This window comes from Macrosteles quadrilineatus, unplaced genomic scaffold (assembly GCF_028750875.1).
Source record: "Macrosteles quadrilineatus isolate MER2022 unplaced genomic scaffold, UCM_ALF_1.0 Scaffold_9__3_contigs__length_116548681, whole genome shotgun sequence".
Lineage (NCBI taxonomy): Eukaryota > Metazoa > Arthropoda > Insecta > Hemiptera > Cicadellidae > Macrosteles > Macrosteles quadrilineatus.
The window spans coordinates 55,018,657-55,039,661 of NW_026542602.1; positions in this window are offsets into that span (position 1 = coordinate 55,018,657).

A 21,005-nucleotide genomic window follows, 5' to 3' on the forward strand; every position below is an offset into this window, starting at 1 on the left:
TTCTTAGGCTATGAAACGTAAAAATAACCAAAAACTGCATGATTCTAAGCAATGTACAGACAAAACTGTAATTTTATTTATATAGATAGACTACTTTTATTGATAAACTGTGTGCCCGTTCTACGCACGGGGATCTTATCGCAGTCATTTGAAACCGTCTTATATTAAGAACATCAGTTGGTTTGCATATTATATATACGGTAGATAAATGGATTGAAACAGGACTGATGTTCTCAAATTAAACTCCTTGCGTTATGGATCTACAATAGACATTTTTTAATATTTTCAATTAGTAATGTTTTTATAAATAGGGCTAACTGTCTCATCCTGGCTATTTATTATGAAATTTGAACAACTAAGATGTATTTATATATGTATAATATAACTGAAAGTTGTCACTTTTTGATTATGTTAATAAAGATTTTTGGGGAATTTCGACATCCAAACCATGTTGAAAAGTTGAGTTACGTTTAATCAATATTTTGCAACATTCTGCCATTGAGCAGGTTCATCGGGTGGTGGATACTATCAAAGAGGATATCGAGACCAAGAAGTTTTGTTCTGCTGTATTCATTGACGTGAGTCAAGCGTTTGACAACGTTTGTCATACTGGTTTACTCTACAAACTAAAACCTTATCTTCCCCACACATTTTTCAATCTCATGAGGTCTTACCTTTCCAACCGACACTTTAGAGTAACATTTGGTGATATTGTTCCCCCACTTCACGAAATTCAAGCAGGAGTTCCCCAAGGAACTGTATTGGGCCCTGTTCTCTACACATTGTTCACGGCGGACCACCCTGAAAATCCTAATGTCGAAATTGCAACCTTCGCTGATGATACTGCTATTATAGCCTCTCGTGAAAACCCTGTTATAGCTACAGAAATGTTGCAGACTGGACTCGGTGATATCTCCGATTGGCTGAAAAAATGGGGATCAAAGTAAATGAGAGTAAATCTGTCCATACAACCTTTACAACAAGATTAGACACGTGTCCTCCAGTTACCCTAAACAACGTTCAAATCCCACAGTGCAATGAGGTTAAATACTTGGGCTTGACCCTTGATAGAAGACTCACTTGGAAAAGCCACATCTGGAACAAGAGAATTTCGTTAAATTTAAAATTTAAAAATCTTTCTTGGCTATTAAATCAAAATTCTAAATTAACAACAGATAATAAATTACTTTTATATAAAACTATTTTAAAACCAGTATGGACGTATGGTATCCAACTGTGGGGGACATACAGTGAATCAAATCTGAACGTCATACAAAGATTCCAATCCAAGGTTCTAAGGCACATTCTCCAGGCACCATGGTTCGTTAACAACGAAGTGCTCCATAGAGACAGTCGAACCCCAACGGTCAAAGAAGAAATTTCAAGGTTAAGTGCCAAATACCCAAAGAAATTAGAATACCATCCCAACTACCTTGCTTTGAATTTGTTGGACAACAGCAACTGTATATATATAGATTGAAAAGATGCCATGTTTTGGGCCTGAGTAGTCGTTTTTAGAGATTTATGGACTTTAAACTTTGTACCAATATGCAAAGTTTGTGTGTTAGCTTTATTGTTGGATAAAGACTAACTACTGTGTTGAAATCTATATATATATAAGGCAAATCCCTCACTGACTGACTGACTCACTCACTCACTCACTCACTCACTCACTCATCACTAATTCTCTTATTTCCCATTTACCTAGGAGGCTGAAATTTGGTACACTGATTCTTTAGGCATTAAATAGCTAAGCTGTTTTTATTCTGATCGGACTCTCGGGCTCCGCCCCAGTGGCTCTGGAGTTTCCCATGTTAACCTTATGAGTACTCATATTTAAATGGAACTAGCTGTTTGCGCGTTCTACGTACGGGAATCTAGTAGTAAGTTAAAACCTTATATTCAGAACAGGAGTTGGTTTGCATATTTAGTGTGCAATTTTCCAGATATGATGGCAAAACCATAACTGTTTAGGAATACATATAAACCTTCTCAAATACAATATCTGACAGTTTCAAAGCCAAAACGAAAGCTTCGCAATTAAATGTCACCCGATCGTGTTAGTCCATATTTTATATCAAACGATGAAAGGAATTGCTTTACAGTATGGATCTATGAGGCATAGCCCTAAGGTAGGCCTGTAATTTAAAGTTACTTTTCACACTGGTTAAAAGTAGTTAAAACACTACCTCAACCTCACTACTGCACACTTTATTCGGGTTGAAATTTTTATTAACGATGGTGCTCTCGTATTTTCCACGAAAAATAAGGACATTAATGCGTTACCAACAGACATACACACACAAATACAGAATTGAGTCCACACATTTTTGAGTACAGACAGAAAACGCCAAAAATTATACAGTAAGACATCAATTAAATTTAATAAGCAATAAGGTGCAGTGTTTATAAATAAATAGTGAAAATAGTGATGTATTTGTATGTAAAAATGATTCTTACTGCTACCACCGGTTCTAAGGAAAAGTAGCAGTAACAACAACCAACGTTTACATTTGAGAAAAGAACTGTAGTACTTACGACTTATTCAAACCGTCCTTCTAATCAAACTGTATTATAGGTGTTAATTAATCTGTTTGGCAAATATCTATATATTAATAGGCAAGCATGTTTCTTTAAAACCTTTTTTTCTCAGGTCGTGTGCATCGCAGGGAAAATCTACGCATACTGTTAGAAAGATATTTTCCTGTAGATGTGCAGAATGCCTCTAAAAATTAAAATAGGCTAACAAATAAGCACAAAAAATTAATTTGAAAACTTCAAATAATTAACATGGACCATATGGGTTGCCATGATGGTGACGAAATAACAACAAAATGTAAACAGAAAATCAAAACAAATGGAAGAAATTCCAATCACATGTGTTATTTACAGTGTGGGGAGAAAATAGAGAAGTCTGTACATTAATTATTTTTGGTCGAGTTTCGACCACTGGACGACCTCTCGTATAAATAAATAAATACACAGGCCACAAAACATGTAACATGTAACGTTAACAACTACAAAGCTTTGAAAACTTACTATGGTTTGCTAAAAAAACTTTAACTTGATGTGGTGCAGTACCGAAGTTATTAATCTCCTTTGGTTTTAATTTTTTTTTTTAGTTTTCGAAAATCAAAGGTACAGTATTTCCCATTAATAGCATTATTTGTAAGCAGCTTTTAATGTTAACATATTAATGGCAGTTTGAAGAAACCACCTTTATCCAAACAAAGGTTTCTTATTTAAAAGATTACGTAAACGATAATCGGTACATATATCTAGCAAACATTCGGAGGGAATGTGACAATAAACACACAAATCTGGGGTTTTGTACGTTTGTAGTTTTATTTCCTAAGTAGGAAAAGTACCGATATCGTTGTCGAAATGTAAGTAAGTAGAAACCAAAAGTGACATATTGGAAAAGCGAGTTTAGCTACATCTGTTAAGTTAAACCTCCGTTACGGTACGATTTAAAAAAAACTGTCTTGGAAGATCTTTCTGATTTCTGCAGTTGTGATTTTTTACTTTGCACTTTACACAACTGTCCTTGAAGCGCCGTCAATGAGTGGAAACCTTTGTAAGCTACGGTATTGGTGGCGATGATTAAAAAAATATAAGTTTCCTTGCACTAATACAACACTGATTCATGGTATTTTCCCCGCTATCAAAACTCAAGAACAATCAATCGTTGCACTTGCGATTAATTAAACCGGTTAAGTAAGGCACAACGTTTTTAATCTCACTTGGTTTGGATGTGCTGATTAAACTTAATCGGAAATGGTTGCGGTATTTGTAAACAACTTTTAATGTAAACATATCAGTGACAGCTAGAAGTGAGAACTAATCCAAACAGCTGATCGTTATTTCATAAAATGTAATAGTAAACATTGGGAGAAAATTTGACAAAAATCAAACAAAATTGGGTTTTTGGTGGGTCGTTATTTTGTTTTCAAAGAAGCGAGGCCATGTTTTTATAGCCAAAGACACTCTCACCAATCCAGTAAATACAGAAAAATGATTAGAACCTTGATCGGTACTCTAGTTTTCTAGGAGTAGGCCGCGTAAAATGACATTTTGGCGTTACAGACGAAGTCACAGAATGGACAGACAAACAGACATACAGACAGAAATTGAGATAAGACTCGTTTCGGCTTTCTTAGGCTATGAAACGTAAAAATAACCAAAATGATTCTAAGCAATGTACAGACAAAACTGTAATTTTATTTATATAGATAGATTAATGAATCTTAACAGCTGTTTCAATTAAACAAGTTGGTTCTGTTCTATGATGTGCAGTAGCATTAAAGTTACAAGGATTACCAACAGGGTGCAGCACTATTATTTTTTTAATTTATGACAACAGCTGAGTGATTTATGCAACCAAAAGGTGAGTGAGCGTAGCGAACGAACTTCAACCTGGAGGCGAGTTAGCGTAGCGAACGAGCTAACCTGAAGGCAAGTGGGCGCAGCGAACGAGCTCCAACCTATTAATTAAATGTCTGTATAAAGTGTAGGCCTACGATGGGCCTACCGTAGTTTTTCGGCAGATTATAAATATTTCATCAATAGCATTTCAATACCCAATACGCGATTAATCTAATGGTGATATCCCACGTCAGAGTCGTCGTCGCTCGTCAGAGGTCTTAGGACGTGAATCACTCATTTCCCGGAAGACATGGGGGTTGGTTTAAAGATATAACAATATCAACAGTATTCATAATATGAATAATTAAAAATAATTTAAACTTAAGGTTAACTTAACGGAATATGGTCAAGTTTAGTATCACTTTTCTTAAAATTTCATAAACTTTTTGATTGTGCAGGAAAAACATTAAAATTCCGTCCCGCACAAAAAAGTTCATAATTGCAGTGGAGGTGCTACTAGGTGACTAATTAAGGAAACAGCTGCTCAACAGTGGGCGAGCAAGGGACGGCCCCGGTCCGTCCGCAGGTAGTCAAGGGTTCAGACGCCAAGTTAGTGTATACAGAGAATAAAGGTGAGTGAGCATAGCGAACGAACTTCAACCAGGACGTGGTTGAGCCATGCGAACGAGCTCACTTATGAAGTAAAACGGGACAAAGCCCGTGGGTACAGCTAGTTTTATCATATTTGCTTATTGTTCTATTTTTGTTGAACAGATTGTAAATGAAATAAAATGTTTAAAAATATATCTGTGGAATAATGCTATCAGTTATTTCTTTATCTACTGCATTTAAAAGTCAACAGCTGATCATATGTCTTTGTTTATGTGTCAAATACTGCTTCCATAAGGATTACATTGAAACTTTGAGACCCAGTGGGGCGGATTCCTGAGAGACTTTTTTAACGCCATTTTTATAGATGTTGGCACTCACCGATATGGTCTTTATCACCATGCAAAATTTGAAAACGATTGATTCAGCCGTCTAGGAGGAGTTTGCGTATTACGAAATACATAAGAGTCGACGTATAAGAGCTTCGCTCAATTACTAGGTGGCGTTCGCAGAGGCATCCACAAAATTGAGCGGAGTCATCAAGGGTTCATATTATATTGTTTTTGTCATACTGCAGTAAAAACAGTCGGTGTTAATGCATGCGTTGCGGGTCTAAAGTAGCATTTTTACTCTTTAGGGAGTAAAAATAGTTTTTAGCCTCTATGGATTAAAAATCAGCTGTTGTCAAATCAGTTGTAAATTTCTATTGTAAACGATTGCATGTATCGAAATATGTATCGATTCGTACTTCGTAATCATTTTAACCTACAGTCTACAGTCTCTTCCCATAGCATTTTAGCATTGCAGATACATTAATCCATTCAAACACTAAACACTGCTCACATTTACTACTTCCTTCACCACCCCCTACGTCATGGACCTGTTTCCCTCTCTTCCCATAGCATTTTAGGATTGCAGATACATTAATGTAATTGCCAAAGACAGTTCCTACACTCTGCACTGAAAGCCTTGCTACTTCCTTCACCTTTCATACGTCATATACCTGATTCCTTCCCCTTTCATAGCATTTTAGTATTAGATACATTTATCTAACTGCCCAAACGGTTCCCAGACTCTGCACTGCAAGCCTTACTACTTAGTAATTATTTACCTATTTTGCCTGAAGGTCTTGTAGTTAACACTCGATTAACACTCGATGCGCATTTCGCCGCTCAGTGCGGCATCTTCATGGAGTATCTTCTTAAACACTACTGTTACTATGTACATATTTACAAAGTATTTTCCAATCACTAACCGGTCACATTCGCGGTCGCGGTTGCCCGGCGGCGACACGAGCGGCGGGGTACATTTCGTTCCGCACTGTTGACGTGATGGACTTGATCCAGTACAAGTCCATCACGTCAACAGTGCGGAACGAAATGTACCCCGCCGCTCGTGTCGCCGCCGGGCAACCGCGACCGCGAATGTGACCGGTTAGTGATTGGAAAATACTTTGTAAATATGTACATAGTAACAGTAGTGTTTAAGAAGATACTCCATGAAGATGCCGCACTGAGCGGCGAAATGCGCATCGAGTGTTAATCGAGTGTTAACTACAAGACCTTCAGGCAAAATAGGTAAATAATTACTATATAATACAGGTCTTGTCACTGGGTTCAAAAAACATTGAATTATGGCCAGCCTTACTACTTACTTCAGCATTTCCTAAGTCATATACCTGTTTCCTTCCCTTCTCATAGAATTTAAGTATTACATACATTTATCTAACTGTCCAAACGGTTTCCCCACTCTGCACTGCCAGCCTTTACTACTTCCTCAGCCACTTCCTACATCGTGGACCTGTTTTCATCACTTTCCATAGCATTTTATTATTTTAGATACGTTAATCCAATTGCCACAAACATTGCCCACACTCCGCAATGCTAGCCTTTACTACTTTTTTCACCATATTCTATGTCGTGGGTATGCTTCCATCCCTTCTCATAGCATTTCAGCATTGCAGATACATTAATCTAACTGCTACAAATGGTTTCCAGTTCCCACATTCCACTCTACTCACCTTACTACTTCCTTCACCTCTTCTTACGTCGCGGACCTGTTTCCCTCTCTTCCCATAGAATTATTAAATTGTGTATACCTTAATCTAATCGTCATAAACAGTTCCCACACTCCGGACTGCTCACATTTACTACTTCCTTCACCACTTCCTACGTCACGGACCTGTTTCCCACCCTTTCCATAGCATTTTAGCATTGCAAATACCTAAATCTATTGCTCATAAACAGTTCCCACACTCCGGACAGCTCGCCTTTACTACTTCTTTCACCACTTCCTACGTCACGGACCTGTTTCCCTCCCTTTCCATAGCATTTTAGGATTGCAGATACCTTAATCTAATCGTCATAAACAGATCCCACAGTCCGGACAGCTCGCCTTTACTACTTCCTTCACCACTTCCTACGTCACGGACCTGTTTCCCTCCCTTTCCATAGCATTTTAGGATTGCAGATACCTTAATCTAATCGTCATAAACAGATCCCACACTCCAACCAACTCACCTTTACTACTTCCTTCACCACTTCCTACGTCACGGACCTCAAGCTAGTGTCGTTATTTGATTAAATTTATGCTCCATACCGTTTCTGTTCTAATATCTGTGGAATAATGCTATCGGCTCTTTCTTTACTGCATTCAAATTCAACAGCTGATCATATGTCTTTGTTTTTGTGTCAAATACTGCTTCCATAAGGATTACATTGAAACTTTGAGACCCAGTGGGGCGGATTCCTGAGAGACTTTTTTAACGCCATATAGATGTTGGCACTCACCGATATGGTCTTTATCACCATGCAAAATTTGAAAACGATTGATTCAGCCGTCTAGGAGGAGTTTGCGTATTACGAACTGCATAAGAGTCGACGTATAAGAGCTTCGCTCGCTCCGCTCAAAAAATAATCAAGGACGGATGGGTCCAGTTTCAAACCACTAAACATATTTTTGGCTTTTCAAGGTCAAACTGACAATTTTTGATTGATGGGAAAGTACCATAAGTAGTAGGTTCCGTCAAAATTATGAGTAGGCCTACCGTTTTTCTAGAAGTGGTGGGCCGAGGCCCCTAAGGAACCTCATTTATAGTGTGTATGATGGAACCTATCTCCTGAACCCTTAAACCATTTTTTTCCACGCCAGAGGCACTTTCACAAAAGAGGTCAGTGGATGTGCTTTACCATTGGTTTTTTTATTTTTTAATTTAGTTTATTTTATTTGTATTAACTTACCATTGGTCAGTTCCAGGTAGATGTAGGAACAGGAGACAGGTTATATCATACAGACCATAGATATGTTGTATTGCGTCATTGCCACATAACTAAAACCCATTAGTGACTGTTGGGATTTACGACCACACATAGTTGTGACATTTCAATCAAGTATAAAAAGTACGTAACACCTGGAGCCGGGCCGATATACTTTTTCATTTTTAAGTCCCTAAAGGCCAAAAACACTATTCTTTGAAATTGTTATATATATAACAATATATATATATATATATATATATATATATATACGTCAGTGAACCATGAACTTTAGTAATTTTTCTCCGATTTTGATGAAATTTGGTTTAAAGGCAGGATGCGATACTCCCTAGTGTGGATTAACGTCCGCACGAAAGAGTAATACGACTATCCGCAGTACTATCCTGATAATTAGACCAATTCCTATATACCATGGCAAAAAAGTGGTTCGGATTCCACTATAAACTGTAGGTCCCTTAGTTGCCATTAGCTGTATGGGCTATTAATTAACAGCTGTGTCTAAGGATTATGTCGGCCTTAGTCACTAACAAGACTACAAGATCGCGCCACTCATCCCACACTCATCTCCATTCATACTTGGCTTAAAATACCTACATTTGTATGGTCGCCATTTCAAAGAAAAGTATAAGTAGGCTATAAGATTAACTTGAATGAGTTCGCGAACCAGCATGATCGGACCATGGGAACAGGGGTTTACGGGAGGTCTTATGGGATAAAAATAGTTTTTCTCATTTTGACCCTCAAAACACCTTTTTCTCCAGACCATTTTAAAGTGCTTAAAAAACAAATAATTTAATATACCAAAGTGTTTTGTATGGCTATTGGTTACGAATAAAATTCAAAAAATTGTAAATTCCCGTGATATTCTTAAGGAGAGTATTGTAAAATGTTGCAGTTTGCTTGTTTATGGAAATATTTTGATGAAACTTGGCAAATTTATTTTTTTTTATAGTAAGCTACTAATATTTTACTAAAAACCACAATTGATTAGCCTCCCTATTCCCTGTGTAGCAGCAAACCTAGGTACTCGTTCAATTCAGGTAAATGGAAATTCGCTTAGTCTGCAGGTTTGCTGCGGCGGGGGTATTTTTTAGATTCCCGTAAACATGACTTTTTATATCAGTTTTGATTCGGTTTTTACCAAGGGACGTAGAACGATCTGTTGTATCCATTAGAGTGTTTGAACTCAGCCATTTAGGTTCGTCACTTCATAAACTCATGTTGAAGAACTCTATTATCATGACTAAAGACTCTTCACGACTCCTAGCTCAAACAAAAATATTCATTGCTCTTCTATGGCAAGCATAGGGGATTTATTCAGTTAATTACTTAAAACATATGTTTAAAATTTGTTAAAAATACTGTCAGTTTTAGGAAACAAAACATACGCACTTCTTTACTTACAACGTTGTCAACAATGTTATTCTCTTAATTTAGTTTTTTACGTTTTTTATTTTAATTTGTTATGGTTTTAAAGTTGACGACTGTCTTACTATTTCTGTGTTCTCTCCGGTTTGTAACTTCCCGTAGTTACATTGGAGTTGGACAATTAAAAAGTGTTCTAGGGGGTCCGTGCAGTAAAGACTTGGACTGCAACGGACCCCTCGCTCTATACATAAGATGTGGCTACTGTGATAGAGGGATTTGTAAGCTTATTGACCCGAATCTCTTCGAACACAAATTGCCTTGCTCGTACAACAGGAAGCACTGCGAAAATTTCATGGATAAATGTAATTGGCCTTATTCCACCCTGGAATTCGAGGGTTACGGGGACTGTATTTGTTTCTGTTTGAACAAATTGGGGCAGCCGACAGGATGGTACGGGCCCAGATGTCATTACAGAGGGCGAGTAGATAAATTCCAGCATGTGGATCGAGTCAGCGGGGATCCCTACCCGAGCGGGTTTCAGCTCATTCCCCAGATACATGTGTTTTTCAACGAACCGGCCAAACTGCTAGTAAGCATGTTGAAGACTTCCGAAACCCCTACGTTGTTAGTGCACGACCAGATCGGAGGATACGTAGCGTCGATACAAAACAAGGTGAACCAGGACAATGTTGGAATGCATTCGAATGCAGTGGACAATGCAATGGAATTGTGTGAATATTATTTCTTAGGTGTAAAATCATTTAAAAATGACGTGTGTGATTTTATCAAAGTCGGTGAAAAAGTCAGCGAACAACAGTTTTATGAGGCTAGTTTCACAATCCCGTTTGATTGGACCACGCCACCAGGTGAAAAGATTATGTCTTTCACTCGACAGATCCAACTGAACACGTACTGGAAGGGCATATTTTTGGGTGATCACGTCCGCAACTACCTTGTATGGTATCCAGAGAACTACGAGGACATACCCATCATTCGATTCACGGATTGTGGTCATAATTTGAAAACTACTAAAAAGTATAAGTTCGGGGACGACATTAGTTTGAAAGCTAATATTTACTACGTGAAAAACTACACAAGAACAAAATATCCAGAGAAACAGTTGAATCAGAACCTTTTTTTCAAATGGGAAGCTTATAAATTAGAAGGTGACACCTCCTTAGCGCAAAAGGTTGCAGAGTCTTACTTCAGATCACTATCGTGGAACGTAGGACCTTTTCGATGGGAAGGACTTTACCTTGTTAATCTGTCAGCGACTGGTATCATCAACAATGGACAGAGAAGGGAGACCAACTTCAACATTTGTTTGTTGAATGTCGAATTTTCTTCCCTGGTGGCTGTGATCTCAGGGGGTATATCCAGGTTCGTCTACAGAGAACACGGTTTGGAGCTGGACGCTTCCGAGTCCAAAGACTTTAACTCAGCTCCGGGCAAGTCTAAATGTCAATTTACATTTACATGCAACTGGACTGATGAAGCTGTCTGCAAACCTTACTCGACGAACTTTCAGTCCAACACACTTTACAAAATCGACCCTATGGTTCTGCAAAATGATAGAGTATACAACTTTACATTGATGATGACGTTTAGGGACAGTACAAAGGTCAATCCAGCCTTCGCGAATCAAATCATCTTCGTGGGAGAACTGGGAAAGAACGAAACAGTTTTGAAGAACATTATCATTAGCTGCATATACAACTGTGGAAGCAAAACCAACCCTAATGATATAGTTTACTTGCGAGTTGATGGTCCATGGAGACTTTTATTAAGAATGAAATTTGAATGGACTGATTATAAGTTCGTTGAAAACAAAGTAGAGGAAAGTTCTGCGGAATCTCTAAGGCAGCCAAGCGACTCGCCATCGTTCATACTTATAATAGATAGTGGAAAACTAAAGGAAAACTCAACGTATCAATTCAAAGTTCGCACCAACAACACTTCGCAGTTCGCCATGTATCCAATAACTACGACGGTGACTGACACTTCTCTAAAGTGCGAGATTGAACCAAAGATAGGGTCAACAGGACTAACGAAGTTCAGACTATCTTGTTCATCATCCTCTTCGGCTAAACTATACGAATTCTATGACACATATGAGCCAGGCTCAAGGACTAGAATGTTTAAGTCGCAAGAGACTAGTGACATTGAAGAATTCGTTCTTACACGAGGTAGGCTAGAAATAATATCATTTGATGATTACGGAATGGATTCCATGTTTATTGTTAAAACCTACCTTTTAATGATTACCTACACAACTGCGGATGTCAAAACTATGTTAGACGACCTAATCAAATACTCTAGCGAACAAAGTGTTGGCGATTCCCTCGAAACAGCCTCTATCATATCGGATCTATTATATGCAGCAAGTGATTACCATTTGAGGAAAAGTGACATTTATAACAGTCTACTCCATTTCATGAGTTTACAGGCAATTACCAGGTTTGACGATGCAAAGATTGGTATTTTTACTTTGCACGATATACTGATGTCAGGTCGAGGATTTCTGAACCTCGACAGTGCTTGGTATGCGGCTAAAACCCTACACACTTTATCAGAGACTTTGTTTGGCGCGATATTAGAGGGTCGCTTGTGCACATTTCAGGTCCTTTACAAACTCATAAGACATGTTTTGGATTGTATTTTTATTGAATTGGAAGTTAAAGAATTCTACGATGGAAGCGAAACAACACCACTCGAGTTTGACCTACACATTCATGAAAATATACTAAATGTATACATGAAAATAAAGAATATCTGTCAACATGTTCAGAAAACCTTGTCTTTCATAAAATCATCTCTAATGTACAGACAACTTCCTTCACAGTTGCATGAAGTGATAAAAACAAGTGTGGGGGAAATTGATTTGTGGGTTAAAGCAGACTACCCAGAACTACTCAAAAAATTAATTCAGTTAGAATCAAGACTAGAAATAGAAAACACATTGACTTTGATTATAACAACTTTTCGACAGAATCCAACTTGGGTGATAAAAACAAACACGGAATACACAATCGATGTGTCGGTTTGTTATAGGATCCAGAACTATCACACTTGTCGTGAACCATTTTTTCTACGAGATGAAATAATGATAAAATTTAATGTGTCTAATTTGATTTCAAATATACCTTTCAAAAACGTTTCACTCACAAGGCTGAATCCGTCGGTAGGACATGTATTGGACGAGAACTTGCCTGTTTACAGATTTGATCCAATGCCTTCAGCGATTGTAGAGGCTGAATTTAAATTGGACGACAACGTGGATATAGTAGTGCTTATAAGGAAAGGCATCAGACCTACTTACGAAATGCTTATGACGGAGGGAAAGAATATTTCGGCTGCTAGGCCAAAGCTCCATATTGTTACTGAATCCTCGCATGTCCAGCATCTTTATTACATGGCGATTCAACCCAGCGACGTGATACACATAAATGAAACTCGTACAATAAGCTTTGGTGTAAAAATTTATTCAAAGAATTGTTACACCTTTCATGACGTGTGGGAAACTAGAGGATGTTTAGCAACGCATGATAACCTAACAGACAATCTTGCATGTAGGTGTAGCAGACTGTCTTTGATTGGTGGACTAGTAAAAGAGGTTTCACTATCTCTGGATGTTGTGAGTGACGTATCATTGTTCCTTACCTTAAGAGGAGTTAATACAACTTTACATCTAACGCTGTTAATTCTCTTGCTCTCACTACTTCTGTTTGCACTAATCTGCTGGAAGGCCGACCGTTATGAAAGAACTGCAGGACTAGTATCAATATTACCGGATAACTTACCAGGTGAGCGTCATGGATATCTAGTCTGCGTTATGACTGGAGCACGGTTCGGAGCTGGCACGGACGCAGCTGTGGGTGTAAAAATTTATGGGACATCGAATGATGGTCGAAGACACGTTTTGACAAGTAAAACACACGAGGTCATGGGTACAAGAGGAGAGGACTGGTTTTTGATCTACGAAGCTGAATCTCTTGGAGAAATATCTTGTTTGGACATCTGGCATGACAATGCAGGAGCCAGACCTCACTGGTTTTGTGATTCTATAATTATTTATGATTTACACCATAAGAACTGCTACTATTTCCTAGTAAATGACTGGATCACTTTAAGTTCAAAGAGGTTCCCTCAGGCGAGTTTATTACCATCAACATATTCTGCAATAAAGAGTCCACCGAGAGTATTCCTGGACTACTTAAAGTTGGAGTTTCATCTCTCCCATGTTTGGCTCGCCACAGTCACAAGACATGCAAGAGACCCAGTTACTCGGGTAGACAGACTAGCTATCATCGTGTCTTACACAGTTGTATCAATGGCTGCTAGCATAACACTTATCAACATGTACGACGAGGCTTTGGAAATAGACGAGTTCTCTTATTCTTTGACATGGTTGATGGTGGAAATGGGCATGTATACCTGTATCATTGCTGCTATTGTAGCATTTGTATTGATGCATTTGTTTAGAAAGATATACAAGATAATATTTTACATAGAAACACACGGAGAAGGTAAAGCACATACGAAAAGAGTCACTAGAATAAGTATACATGAGGATTATTTGTGTTCGCCCTCGACTATGTCGCTGACTGAAGACAAGACTTATATTCACTACGGCCGGAGACATCAACTAGAGACTGGGGTTCTGAAGAAGAGGACATTGTGTGAATCTGTTAATTTGATGTTGATGCCGAAGCCATTAGTTCCTGTCCGGCTGGAAAGAGATGATCCTAACGTTGTTATTGATAAGATTTGGTTATACACATCTTGGATTACAGTTTCCTTAATCACACTGGGTTGCTTAACAATGAGTATTCTTTTATCAAAAAACCTTCCTCCTGTAAAGACTGAAAAGTGGTTAACAGTTGTGGCTCTTTCAATAATATTCCATGTGTTTATTTTGTTACCTTTAAAAATTGTATGTATTTCAGCTCTGTTAGCAGTCTTCTTCAAACGCATAATTTACAAGGACGTTTACACCTTTGACCCTTCAGAAGGCAAACAGACTAATTTATTTGGAAATGTTAAATACTTGTCTAATCTCGTACACCTACGATCTCAACCCACTTATCGATCACCGAATGAAGTCTTCCATGAAGAACACAGACAGAAGATGCTAAGGACTGGCAGGCTTCAAAGGTTGTACCAACTATTAGTACAGTTGTTGTTCCTCATAGTGCTCGGTGCGATACTAACGTCAAATATGTCCATTGTTTACCAAACCAATGCACATCTGCGCACTTTGATGGGTGATTTTGACAAAGTTCACAACACATCGGACTACTACTCCTACTTGCAGGAACACTGCGAGCCTTATCTTTTTAGGTACTCTTGGTACAACTACATACCTCTTAGTCGAGAATCTGAACTGAAGTACTTTAGACAAGACTGGTTGCATGACAGTGTCAGTAGGATGATTGAGAAGTTTCGACTGAGACAGTTTAGAGTGAAACCGAAATATTGCAAAACGTACTTGAATTCGTCAAAGGACTGTGCAGCTCCATTCGGTAGAGGATCTGAAGACACAAATGATTATATTCCGTACTGGCTGAGACGTGGAGATCTAAATGAAACAGACGAATGGCTTGGGATTGAACTACTGGGTAACTGGTCCTACACCAGGCCTCTAGACGATCCAAACTTCAGTTTCAACGGTGAAACAGGATTGACTTACACGAGTGGAGGGTACAAACGGGATCTTAAGGCGTCTAGAGAAGACTTTAGCGCGTCTTTGAACAAATTGTTGCGGAAGGGATGGCTGGGACATTACACCAGAGCGGTCCTTGCTCAGATCAAGGTGTACAACACCAACACACGTCTGTTCTCGGAGGTTACATTGATTGCAGAACACACAGTCACAGGGCAGATCCTGCCTAAAACAGTGGTCCACTCGGTTGACCCTAATCTGCAACTGGACTGGTGGCTCACAGTGTTCATCTTAATGGTGTTTATGCTCTGCGTCAGAATCGTCGTGCTGACAAACTTTGTCGGAGTGTTGGCTCTGTTTAAGAACTGGCATCGCGTGCACGAGCTGCTGATGACAGTCAACGGTTTGGCTGTGCTTGTCTATTTGTTGCTTCATCAACTTACCGCTCTTCATTACGTCACCGAGTATCAACTGCACGCTGACGAACTCAACTCCTTCGACTTCTACAAGATCACGCATTATTATTTTACTACTAGAGCGTTACTTTGCACCTTGTATATTTTGATTTTGCTTCGTTTCTACTCATTTTGGAGATTCGGACGTACAGTGTTCAGATTCTTCTTAACTGGTCTTCGTTCCTTTATGCACATATACTGGATATTTGTAACATTCATGTTGTTTCAACTGCTAACATTCCCTGTGAAGTACATCTCGACTAACATCATCAATGTGTATTCCACCTCAAACATGTTCTACATAATATACAACTATCCATACTTCCCCTGCAGTACCGAAGTGAACGGATTGTACGTGTTATGTTACATGTTGAGTCGCAGCAGTGTTGTTGCTATGGCGATGTTTGTTTGTGTTTTTGTGCACCATTACAAGTCAGTCAGGTATGAGTTAATGACGTTGCATGATGACAATCATTTTTACACTTTATATCAAGAGATCAAGAGGAATCTGTCCCTCCCAGTGATTCGGGTGACGCACAAACTCACAGATACGATGGTGGCCAGACATGAAGCGAGAAAACAAAAATTGATCAGTGAAATTCAATCTCAAATGCAATCCCAAGCCTATTGAAATGTTTACTGGTTTATATTAAGTTCATGATTAAATCCGTTTTATTTTGTAACACGAGTTTTTGTTTTATTGCGATCGCTATTAAAGATAATTATATTCCTGATTAATTGCTCATTGCACTATTTAACAATTACTAGTGTACTAGTAGCTCCAATTCGAGAAATTTTGAAGTATTACAGGCGTTATTACAGGCATAATTTCTGATGACTTTAAAAGAGTCGACTCAAAGATTATTGAAATACTCACGATGTACACAACAGTTCGATATGATCAACATTTCTTGTAAATATCTTATCATTTTTCAAAAGCTGAACTTATTTTTTAGAGTTTTCTACAAATGTTTCCCACTCATAAAGTTGTTCATAATAACGATTAATTTTTTTTTACTACTCTTGAAAATAAAAATAGCTTATTCCCTATATGGGAAATTCGCTAAAAACCATCATTTAAATTTCTTCTACTTGGTGTTCCATGACTTTCCTTTGTTTCCATAGTTCAAGAAATGCAGCAAAGTGTTAATTCAGTTTTATTTTAATACATAGTATAACAAATTGTCCAGGCTTGCTTTTTTTCATTGTATTATTTACGCCAACCCAAATTCAAACAGTAATATTTCATTTCAACCAAGTTAGTAAAATATGTTTGTAGCACTAGTTTCCTTAGATTTCAAATACATTATTAACATCAGCAATTAAATTATCCAGCTTATCATAGATTTCTACGAAACACTACTCCTCCGTTAATAATGGACGGATTTTTACAAACGATGTGTCAAAATAACGTTTTTTTGTTTTTTTTTTTTTTTTGTAGACGCCCCCTTTCACTAATTCCTGTAATAAAAGTCCTCGGCCTTTGCCGCTTTGCCCCAGAGGCCATCAAAATACCAATTACCAATGTATTTCTTATGAAGAAAAGCTTTTTCCTACAGTCACCCGACAAAGTTGGCTTCCTTGTACTGTTTATAGTACAGAAAGCTGCTAATTGCTGCATATTTATAATTTGCCGTACGGTTTATACTTTGCCGCACATCAGGATTCCAACGAAACAACACAAAACAGCGTGGTTCCATTATGCACGTAATCCGTGTACGCTTGGAAATAGGTTGGCAACAAATAGGTTGGATAATTATCCTATGAGCATCTGATTGACTATTATAACTACGATTTAACCTGTCATTTCGTGTTTATAGTTTCGGTATTTCTGAACTTTCTGGACTTTTCTTTTAAACGTTTTTAAAACCTTCCTACGATCTTAATAAACAAGAAAATACCTTTTAAGCATTTTTTTTTTAGGCACGGAAACCACTTCAAATTACAAAAACATACGGAACTATATTCTCAAAACGCGAAGCACATTTCTTGCCGAGGAAAAATAGCGGAATGATATGGACCCTGGGTACTACTTTCTCTAGGGCACCATTTGTGTTGCCAGCTGAACCTAAAAACGTGTTGCATAGTGTTTGAAAGACTAATTATTTATATGCTTTATAGTGACTGTAGGAAAAATATAATGTGTAACACGAGTGAAAAAGGCCTTTGCTGCACTCGAGATCATTCCACACTCGCCTGCGGCTCGTGCGTAAACATTGCTCTCGTGTGCAGCAAAGTGCCACTTTCACCACTAGTTACATAAATAACTATTGCTTACTTAAACAGACGAATTATTTGTGTTAATTACAGCTGTTCATAGTAAATACGATACACACAAGAGCTTTCGTATTCAGAGTGAGTTCGTTTCCAGTTTCGATAACTGGAGTAGAGTGATTGATTACATAATCATTGAGTTGACTCTTTTAAGTCATCGGAAATTGCAACTGTTATTAGTTTTGAATGCCTGAAATACTTTGCAATTGCTCGAATTCGAGCAACAGCTGCACTCGTAAAACAATATTACGCTATGGAAGGTTGTACTCATCATCCAATTTTTACAGCAGTCAGCTGTTGACATGCTAGGGCAAAGGCGAGCGCCGAGCGCGCACATCGATATATAAACACAACATGTTTGTTATATATCAATGAGCGGGCAAGGGCGGTCCCAGGGGGGGGGGGTCATGACCCCCCCAAAATATTTTTTATATACATAAACTATTATACCAGGGAAACATTAATAATTTTTATTGCAAATCGTTTTACGAAATTCAAATTCGTTGTAGTCTTTACACTTGTAGCGAACGAAAGGACTAATTACAAAGTCTAACCTAAAACTTTGGATCGTTCAAGTCTGACTATGCTTTTGTACGTTATGAAAAGTAGGGAAGATAGGCAGACAACTGACGCTTTCAGCCACATATGGCAACAACAGTGTCCGATGCTGACGTTCGACGTTCGGCTGCATTCTTCTTCTTATTTAATTTTTCGGCATTTAATGTTATAATTCATTTTAACCCAGATGATTGAAAACTTGAATTGGGTATTGGATAAAGAAAAGAAGTTGTATCAATAGTAAAAGTTTGAAAGATAGTTGAATATTAATTTATCTGAGTTCAGCGTTAGGAAATTGTAATTACAGTAATTACATTCAATGATATTCAATGTAACCGTATTCAATGATAACCGTAGCAAATTTCAAATTTTTCAATATTAAATGGTATTCATATTTAGAGCACCTGATATCATACATAAGAATAACACAACCCAATATGCATGTTGCTAGCCACAAAACAACAACAAAATGGTAGTGAGGTAGTGTCTCAGACTTAGATGCGGAAGGGACGGATTTAATTCCCGGCACAACCACAAAAACGTTGCACAAAATCTTTATTCCCACGTTGACCCCTTGTAAAATGCCACTGGCAATGGCGTAGAAAAAAATGAGAGCACTGAGAACCAATTCTTCAGGCGGTAGCAGTGACGGGACGCCGACGCAACGTTAGTTGGGTAGTGTACTTTGTGTAGGTTAACTGTTGCTTACTGGGCAGGTAAAATGCAGTCGTGTTTGGTGCAAGTTCTTAAACACTTCTTAGATAAAATAAGTTCTCTTTTTTGAAATCTTGGTCTGATTTTGGATATTTTCTGTTTAGCATGCACATCGGCACCAGTTGAAAGGGTGTTTTCGTAAATCAATATAATGCTTGAATGTGTTGTAATGTTGCGGCATTCCTTTGTTATTAAAACCACAAGTCTCAATAATGCAAAAACATGACATTATACAAGTTTATTTTTAGACATTTCTTTGACCTTTAAATAAACTGGGAAGGTTGAACACATTATTAAACTAGGTCCTCAAAATAGCTTAAAAACCACTCATTTTACTCCCCAGGCCCCCCGGTGACCCCCCGCCCCAAAATATATGTCTAGGACCGCCCTTGCGAGCGCGCGAGCGAGGACGGGGAAACAGCTGATTTCCTGTTGTTCCGTTGTTCCATAGTTAGTGACAGTAGTAGTTAATATGTTTATAACATATGGTAATTGTTCTACATATGTTTTGTGTTATTGTTTTTATATTTTGATTGAGTTTTTGTTAAATTAGAAATAAACAACCTTTCTTGAGTTCAGTACAATTATTTAATAATTAATCTAATGACATGGTGCCGAAACCCACACGGAATAGAAATAAGAGGTATGACTTTAAGGAAGATGATGATATCCATACAAACCATACAGAAGACAAAGATAATAATGTAAAACCACCAAAATGTCTTGTGGTTTCAAGTACTCAGATGGCTCCTTCTTGGAAGAAATGGAAGCAACAGTGGAACTGGTACTACACAGCTTCTGGCCTTGATAGGAAATCCAATGCAGTACAGGTAGCATCATTTATGTCTAGTTTAGGCCCAGATGTTATAGATATATATAACAGTTTTGGTTTCATGGATGATGAAGATATTGAATTAGATGAAGTTGTTCAACGATTTGATAAGTTTTTTGTTGGTGAATCTAATGAAGTATTTGAGAAATTTTTGTTCAACAAAATTACACAAGAAACCCATCAAAGTTTTGAAGATTTTTTTACAAAATTGGTTAACCATGCTAATTCTTGTAATTTTGAGCAACTAAAAAACAGTTTGATAAGAGATAGAATAGTTATTGGCATATCAGATTCTAGCTTAAGGGAAAAGCTACTTTCTACTGATAAGCTTACCCTAGATGATGCAATTAGTAAGTGTAGGGCACATGAACAAGCTAAGAAACAACTAGCAGAAATAGCCTCTGACAGCCCTACAAATGTTAATGTCGTTAAAAGGGACGATTCCTTTTCTAGGCCTACGTTACAAAATTCAGTCTTTGACTGTAAACGTTGTGGTTTACAACACTCTAGAGGCCAATGTCCAGCTTTTAATCGAACTTGCAATCAATGCTTGACTAAAGGTCATTTTGCTAAGATGTGTAAAACTCGAAAGAATCTCCCTAGTAAGAGTAAAAATACTGATATTTTAGAGGTTGTAGAGATTGAAGATTCTGATTATCCGTTGCATGTTGATTGCATCTCTAACCCAGTCAACAATCAAGATTGGACGGAATTATTAGAATTGCCAAATAACAAAACTGTGCAGTTTAAATTAGATACTGGGGCTCAGTGCAATGTTATTTCCCATGATTTGGCACTAGCTTGTAATCTGAAAATTGTACCTTCTGCAACTAAATGCCTTGTTTCTTTTAACAACCAAAAAACGCCAGTTTTTGGTGAAGCCATTTGTCCAG